Source organism: Python bivittatus, unplaced genomic scaffold, assembly GCF_059951505.1.
Source record: "Python bivittatus isolate LINGU-HERP-01145 unplaced genomic scaffold, Pbiv_v1 ctg000320_np1212, whole genome shotgun sequence".
NCBI classification, from domain to species: Eukaryota; Metazoa; Chordata; class Lepidosauria; order Squamata; family Pythonidae; genus Python; species Python bivittatus.
Window position 1 is genome coordinate 4,765,012 of NW_028277052.1, and position 9,226 is coordinate 4,774,237.

The following is a 9,226-nucleotide window of genomic DNA, read 5'->3' on the forward strand; positions in this document are numbered from 1 at the left end:
GAAAATAAAACCTCTAGTTACCAACTAGCCTCTGAACCAGGGTCAAGATTTTGCTTGCAACTTTGTAAGACTAAACAATTTGGGATCAACTATTGTAACAGGCCCCCTTCTTGACTCCTGACCTGAGCCTTTATGGAGTTTGTCCGTTCAGCTGGGCCAGGACCACAGAGCCTTCTCTGAAACGTGGGGGCCCCTGCTGCATCCTTAAATTGCCCCCCCCCCCCCGATTCATCGGAGAGCTGCAACTCTATCTTTCAGGCACATTTTCAAGACTTCTGCTTTTACCTACGCCTAAACGTAGCTACCTGCAAGAGAAGTCATTAAATGTATCTCATGGCATAGTGGTGCTCTTTTCATCATTTTGGCATCCCTGTTGCTAGGAATGGGTGCTTGTGCCAGTATGAATGGCAGACTAAGGTATAGTTTGCCCTTATTTTCTTATCTACTCCCTACTTTTTAAAAACAAAACAAAACTCAGTATGGCTTTATTTCATTTAAAGCTATTCTTTAAGTTACTGCATTCTCTATTTCATGAACCACTTCAAAGGATAAAAAATATTGGGAGAGAAAGAAAGCCAGTTTGAAATCCCTGCTCAGCACCAAAACTAACTCCTTCCTTCCTTCCTTCCTTCCTTCCTTCCTTCCTTCCTTCCTTCCTTCCTTCCTTCCTTCCTTCCTTCCTTCCTTCCTTTTCCCTCCCTCCCTCCCTCCCTCCCTCCCTGAAGTGCAGAAAGCCAGGAAGGCTGCAAGTTGCTGGGGACAGACTGGGCATTCACACCTACCCCTTGACCACTTCATCGTACAATCAGCAGAAAACCCCATGGGCTTCACCCATTTTAAGAGGAGAATTCATTTGGGCACGAAGAGGAAGCACTTTCCCTGCCGCTGAATATTCACAGTGGAGCCCCCACGCCCAGGATGGGAGGGAAGGCCGATTCCCTGGATGCACCTGAGGCTTGTATGTATTTTTCACTGTGGAACGGAGGAGCCTGCCTGATGAAAGGGACGGTGAGTGTGAACCAAGAATAAATGTGTTGGTCTGCACTGTTTGGTCTCCCAGCCATACCTGGGCAATTATAAAATAAACTGCCCTCTCCTTCCACACATTTTGAGAAGGGGCTTTCACCACAACCCTCTGCAACGAATCTCCTTTTTTGCTTGTACGAGGCCTCTCACCAGATTGCATGACAACCTCTCTTAGCTGCTGCCTGAGAAGAACGCATTGGAATAATAATCAAAAGGAACCTATTTTCCACCCTGTGTAATCCCTGCTCTATTGCCATGGTACCAGACAGCGGCCTTTTCCTTTCATTGACCAAGCAAGCTTCTCTGTGGCTCCTGGCGGCATCTTCTGTTCTTGCCTGCGCAGCGCAAGAGACCAGGACTGTCTCTCCTTGGAAGGGCAGACCAAACTTGGTGCGTTTAGATCAATTGATCCTTCAGGGACCTCAGTAGGTTCCAGGGCTTTGAAATCCTCATCAAGGAGGTCAAACAGAATCCTTTTGATGGGACTCAATGTGGAAATAATAAAAGATAAATATGCTGCCTTCGAACCTTCCTGCTTCTCATTTGAATGTATAAATTGCCTGCTTCCTAGACATTCCCTCTTCCCATAGTAACTTTGCAAATACAATGACCCTATTCTGAGGTAAGGTGGAAGAAAAGCAGACAAAAATATAGAGGGAGATTTAAAGAAAAGGATCCAGAGGTCTCAATGTTCTATTTGAATAATCAATGATAATAACTTTAGGAAAGAGTTCACAGTTCAAAAAGTATACCCCTCTGAGCTGAATGGAAGAAAAATTCTAGTTTTGGTAAAAGCCCAGCCAGTACTGTTAGAGAGGAAAAATAATCTCAGGAGCAATACACGGCATTAAAAGGAGAAGAAACCAAACTTGAAGGAGCTATGGGGCTATCAAATGGTGGACAAGAGAGGCAGAGAAAAATGTAGTCCTTCTTGTTCAGTGCCATTATCCTAGATGACTCAAAGACAAGAGCTGCAGCCTTCAAATGGCATGTAATCAGGTGACTTGAGAAGCCAACAAGGGAATCTGGAGGGTATAGTTTAAAAAAAGTCAAGATCGCAGCCACGACAATGTACACAATGCTCCACCCCTTTGTTTAGAACTATGCTGTGTCATCAGATGGAACATGCATACGATAATGACAAATGCACCAGTTCTGCTGAGTCATTTCTCGCTCTGTCGTTCTTCTCTTGGAAATTTAAGTCCCTGCCAACTCCTCCTCGCAGTAATAAAACGCTGCTAGCATTTCCTGTTTCATATGATGCAGGTCACCGTTATTGACTTAAACAAGATTAAAGGAAACGGTGAGCCTGAACAACGGCAATAACAGGGCAAAGCAAGAAAAGAGGATGGAAACGTCTTGCTAATCAACAGTGGGAGCTCAAGTACATATTTAGAAGATGCTGCATTCACTCCACTGAAATTAAATCAACGTTGATTCTGCTGTTGTTTATAGTATACTTCCCCTCTTTTCGTTGTTGTTGTTGGTCAGACAGTCAGCCAGATGTTTAGACTGGATGTGGCATTTTTATCCACCTATTGAGTCCTTGCCAAGAACCTGGGATAGGCAGATGTTGTTGTTTGATGGTGTAAATGTATCGCCGCAGGATGTAAGCTGTATTATTGTTGATCGCACAGTGATATCATCATCATCATCTTCATCATTATTATTAATGCAGGAGTTGTGAAGCAGGAGTTGAAAAGCTAAGGAGCAGAAATGGTGTTCTCAGCTTTGGGGACAGCAATACATGATACCTGAGATGATATTTCAGATACCCCAAAACAGTGGGAGAGCTAAATCCTGCGGTTAACAAAAGGGGATAAGGAGGTTGGCAAGGGTAGGACGTAGGAGAGATCTCCAACCCAGGGGAAGCTGAAGAGAGGAAAAACAGGAAGAGGAACATCACTGTGCCTGTTGCTCTTCTCAGAGGAGCCCAAGAAACAGAACAGTCACCGTAAAAACAGGCTATAATGAAATAGCAGACCATAATAAATACCCATCCAAAAACTTATGAAAGTGCAGGTTTAGCTGCGCGGCAGTTTAAAACTATTTGTCCAGGGCTGTTGATGTTTGTCACTGAATGTTCCCATGCCATATTTTTCACAGGCAATGTTAAGAATTTGGGCAAAAACTTGGGACCACTAGGGATGATGAAAGTTGTAGTCTTATATTAGGACAGCACTGGGTTAGAGAAGGGTGTTAGTGAGCTATGATTCCAAAATAGTACATTGAGGCTAGTTGAAGGCTTTGATTCAAAAACTTGAGGCTCAGGACCAGAGCTGGAACAGCAGGGTGAACAAGGATTGGCTGTGAGAAGCAATCTTTGCTGTTTCTGGATAGGAAGAAGGGATAGAAGAAAGTTCTTGATGTCCTTATTTGACTCATTTTCACTAATACTGAGGCCCAGCAAATCTAGATCTCATCAGTTTTGAAATAGTTGCAAATGCAAATCTTGCTGATAAACTTCAATTTCTTGTGCAATTCACTGCAGTAGAACCAGTTAGGCAAATCCTCCCTATCGTCTTTCCTTGCAAATCTCCACTTTTTCCTCACTCTCCAGCCATTGACAAAAGGACTTGCTTGATTTATTGTTTCTTTTGAAAACACTGCTCTTGGCCCATGGTCCTTATGGTAGAAGCCATTTTTCTTTTCATGTTGTGATGAGATTCCTCATCCAACCCCAAACCTCTTGAACCAGAAGAAAACATGGCTGTCTGGGAAATATTCTGCTGTTCACCAGCCTGTTCTTTTTCTGACCACGGCTATGCAAAACACAACCTCTGTTGGGGGACAAAAGGAACAGAGGAGTGGGGAGGGCAAAAGTCTGTCTCTGTCAAATTCAGGCTTGTGCGAAAGAGGGAGCAGATCAGTGTCCTAAGAGGAGCTCATAATGAAGACTGCAGGACCAAGAAGGTGCAGCCACTCGATTCTCCAAGGCAATGGATGAGCAATCACTTGGAAGAACAAAAGATGTCTCTGGAGGAGAGGGGAGAATGGAAATTGACTTAATGCAAGGGCATTGTGGGAGAACGGCTGTTCCAACACCACGCCAGGGTCAACAGCACCAACTGAAGTAGATAAGTCAAGAAGAATCAATAATGTTAAATAACCCTCGTCTCTCTGAGAAGCAAATCAGTGCAAATGCAGTTAAAAACCTGCTCCCTTGTTCTGCAACTATAAATCCCAAAGGAGGTCAAGCAGACACTACCCCAGCTTTAACAAACACAGGCACTTTCCATATTTCCCAGGACTCTGTTGTAAAATTGGATCCCAAGAGATATTTAAAGGGCCACTGCACCTCTGTCCATATAAATAAGATTTCTAATAAGTCCAATTTCCTCTCTACAGGAGATCAGGGTCCACTGGTCTCAAATTTTCTCTTCCACTTTTAACAGTCTATTGAAAGGATTTGGAATCATTTTCAGAGATAACATGCAAAATGTTGGAAGAAGAAAAACAACCTATCCACTTTCAGTCATGTGGGGGTTCCACAATGCAAAGCATTTAAATTGAAGGATCAGGAATACCTCCAAGGAGTTAACCCTGTTGAACTCAGTGGGACTTATTTCTGGAGAAAAAACATATAAAAAACGACATAATATCAAGTTAAATTGTCATTCCATCTAGTTTAATTTTCAACTCCATTTAGCTTCCATGGTTTAGACAGCATTCATTCCTAATCCTCCTTCAAGATTCTATAGACCAGTGTTTCTCAACCTTGGCAACTTTAAGATTTGTGGACTTCAACTCCCAGAATTCCCCAGCCAGCATACTGGCTGGGGAACTCTGGGAGTTGAAGTCCACAAATCCTAAAGTTGCCGAGACTGAAAAACACTACCATAGACAGACCCTAAATGTCTTCTAAATACATCTTCTAGTAATTGGATTCACACACTGGACTCACACAAACAAAAATATGTCTTCTAGTAATTGGACTTGTACATTCTACTAAGCTATGGATTGTTTAACCATGGTTGGTAGCATACACAATTAGCTGGGATCATGTAACATGGTAAACCATGGCTTACACAGCATATTGATTAGGTTCACACAACATATTAAAAATGCACAAATCACACTATGGTTTAGTCCGGTACATGAACTCAGTCACAGCCTTCCCTAAATGTAATTTTATGTCCCTTGCAATTCCAGTTCTTACAGTAAACTGCTGTGATTTCATCTGGACTAGCCCAAAGCATCAACGCCCATTTGGAATACCCAAACTCAACCCAGGATTAGTTTGTTGGAAGAGTTCCTGCACAGGTTCGAAGGGTACAACGGAAGAAAGAAAGAGTGAGCAGTTATGACATCACAAGAAGAATAACCATTGAAGTTTTTTTTTTTTTATTGCATGTGGCTGGGAAAATGGGGCTGAAGAGTCCTGATTGGAGAGAGACAGGCTGAGCCAATTTAGCTTGAAGCCAGGGGTGTCTACAAGTGTCAGAAGAATCAAGATGGCGGCCATGACCACACAGTCAAAACCTTGTTCCTTTTTTTATGTACGTTGCAAGCGTGATGGCTGTAACAAGGGGTCAGGGCTTCAACCGCACACTTGCAGATGCTATCTCGCCTTTTTTGACATCCCCTCCCCCTCTGGATGTCCCTACTTAGACCTAATTATCCCAGGTCACTCAATTCAAAACATGGCCTTTACTACAAAAAGGGGGGGGGGAAGAGTTACTATTCACATGCACATACACACACACACCTTCTAAAAGCTGAGCTTAACAAAAAGAAACCCGTGTATCTTATGGTCATAGTGAGAAACTACGTCCAAATGTCTCCACCTTTGCCATCTGAACCGCTCCACTGCTTGACTCATCGGACCATTTCTAGGTTCTTTTGGGGAAAGAAAGTGAGTCAAATAGTGGCATTGAAGAATTCATGACTCACTTTCTTCAGGAACAGCGGGTGAGCTATCATTTTCTCGTTTTAAGTCACTAAAGAGTACAACACTCATTTTTCCTGCAAACCACAATTAAACTATTAAAAGGGATACTAAAATTATGTTGCCTCTCTTCTGAACTGGCAATAGAGTTCCATTGCAAACACATGTTTTTCTCCCAATAGTCTGCAAGAGGGTTGTGAGTTGTCACTCTCCTTGGCACACTCACATCCTTCTTGGCCCTTGGCTTTCAGATGCATTACAGCTTTTACCTCTTTTCCCCCCCATGCAAATAGATTTGAGGTGAGAGTGAGGTGGAATGGTTGAGCAATACACAGCATTTACTCACTGGGGATTAGTGAGTAAGAATGTAAGTATGATTAAAAGACTCATCAAAGAGTGGAGAAGAATAGTCACTCTTTGATGACTCTTACCATCATAATCATAATCTTCCTCAAACCAATTTTCAAAGTTCATATATCACTTTCTTGTAAAAAAGTTTGATTTCATGCAAATAATACCAAAATCCAGGTATGGGATTGAGGCTTCATTCCTGTTTATCTCTGAAGTCTCATGAGATTAATACAGAAGATTCCCCCAATTGCTTGAAGAAAACTTTGGTAAGAATTACCTCTTTGTTCACTAGCTTTGAAATGATGAACACTGCCTACTGTCTCACTTCCTACTGTTAGGAATTCTTCCCACATAATATAACTGCTTTCTATGAGCTCATGTATATATGTTTTAGAGATAAATACAACCTGTTACCCCATCCCCCGTTTTCATATACTTATCTCATTTGGTTTGAAAACTATTATTAGATCTGATATCATTTTTATGTTCACCTCTTACTTAATATGGGACTTTTGTTCTACCAGAACTGAAATGGGCCATTATACAAACTGCAAGGTGGATCAGAATAGATGAGATAGGTTACTTTTATCTGCCTTGGTCCAATCATCTCATGGAGTTGGGATTTCAATGTTCCAGTCACTGAGCAAGTTCACCACCATTATCTGTTGCCAGTTGCTCAAACCAAATAAATAATATTAACATATTCCAAAAAAATTAATCCAACAGGATATTGTAAATGAGAGGACTGAAAGCTACTGAAAAGTCAGGAGATTCAACAAGGTCACACAGTCCTGCCATCTGCCTCTGTTTTGATGTCAAATATTTTTATGACTTGACCTTTGCTGATCTCAAAAAACTAAGTAGGGTCAGACCTGATTAAAACTTGGATGGGGAACCACCAAAAATGTACTGTAGTCTAGATTAGGAATTTTTTAAAAACCCAAAAGACTGCACAGCAAACCACTTTTATATTGTTGCCAAGAAGACTACAGAAGCATGTCTCTGAAGTCACCCAAAGTCAACAACTTCAAGGAGACTTTACATTTACCCACGTTAGTGTTGCATTATTTTATCCAACCAAGAAAGTATCTTTTTTTTTTTTTTCTGTTCCCAAGAAGCAGGTCCTGACAGGGCATTTGGTCCCCTGCACCCAAGTATCAGAGGTACACTGTTGTTAATAGTATAGTTTCAATTTGGCTTCTCATGACTACTGTTTTGCTAGATATATCAGCCATAATAAATATTGGGCTCAACAGAATCCTTTTCCATCCATTCATCATTTGCACAGTACTTGTCCTGCATGGAGAGCATTAGCCATTTAACTCATTCAAAGTACCCATTACCCTTCTGCTCCCATGAATCAGTTGAGCCCTGAACTCTCAACTGACAATGGGCATTATGGAAAACCAATGGCCTTACATCACTACCATGATGGCCTGTAGCAGACTAGCAAGGTCCAGATGGCCCCAGCATCATTTCCAATGCATTGTTATAAAGAAAGCCATTGAGCAAATCACATTCAAAACTCCCGCTCAGCCTAACCTCAGCCTAATGCATGGTCAGATCAGTAAAAACTGGAAAGAAACTTGGCTTTGACCTACCATCGCTTGAGTCCTCATATGAACAGATGAAATGTCTACATAGAATTACTGTTATCTCTTTACCTTTGGGGCTGGCACCTTTTGTTTTAACCATAGTTTGTGGAATAACCATTAGTGGCCCACATAAAATTAAGCCATAAACTATGCTTTGCAAACACAAGGGTTGGGTTCAAGTGTTACATTAAGCCATATTGCAGTATGTTTGGACCAGTGCAATATGTGAAACACTGATCATTCTTCCCTGGATTTTGCAAAGTAATTCCATTTAACTGAGCATTTTAATGTACTTTCCATCCTTTATATTTTTTTTCCAAACACCAGCACAAGTGATGAAAAGGATCACACTGTATGCATCAAAAACATCTCAGAAACAACCAACAGACTGTTACAACCTCATGGCATCACTACAGCACACAAACCAACTAAAGCCCTCCAAAACAGCTTAAGCAAACCAGAAGAACCAGTAGCTCAAGAAGGAAAAACAGGAATCATCTATAACATACAGTGTAAAGATTGTAATAGCCACTATGTAGGATAGACAGGCAGAAGACTAGCACAGTGCATCCATGAACACCAACCAGCAGTAAGAAGACACGATGAAAGCTCCAGACTCAACCGTAGTTTCAACTGGGAAACTGTGAGCATCCTAGACCATACTAAATCCAAAAATGCTGTTCCTGGAATTCCTGGAAGCTTGGCCTTCAGACAAATCAGCCATCAATATGTCAGGTTCGGTCAGCACGGGGCTTCGGGGAAGCTCGTAGCCAGCGAACTCCACCGGCGGCAGCTAGCGAGGAAAAGAGGAACCGAAAGCGCCGCTAATTAACGGGCCACCTGCGCCCAGCCAAACAGGAAAACCGCAGCGGAAGCTTTTAACTATAAACTGATAACGGCGCGAGCCAGCAATGAACGGGGCCGCAGGCAGCGAAACAAGATCGCGCGCAGCACAGAACCCGCGGGCTTGCACGTAACGGGGAGGGACCAACCCAAGCCGGGGGGGACTGCCCATCAAGGACAATGGACCCTGACCGAACCTGCCATCATGGACAATCAAGGGGGATTATTGGGGGGCCAATAATCCGCAGCAGCAACGTGATCGCGGGGCGGAAAAAAGCGCGGGAAGGTGTGAATATAACAAGTGATGCAACTGTACCAAGCCAGTCCTGGCTTTGCTTGTGACTACTACGTTACGCATGAGTAAACCTTCTTTGTGAACCACACGTGTCACGAGAGTTTCTCTGTCGAACGGGGCAAATCTCACATAAAGCCAGGACTCACATTGAGTGCTACCCGGTACACACCGAGGAGCGCTCACCTTTCTTTCCCTGCAGCCAAGACCGGAGAGGAATTGATTAACGGC

The 9,226-nt window shown here is 42.7% G+C and overlaps 1 long non-coding RNA gene across 2 annotated transcripts in view; it reads right to left on the reverse strand.

Moving 5' to 3' along the window:
* LOC103058777 (uncharacterized) overlaps positions 1-9,226 on the reverse strand; it is a 191,636-nt gene that overhangs the window by 148,058 nt on the left and 34,352 nt on the right. The gene's annotated exons all lie outside the window — the stretch shown is intronic.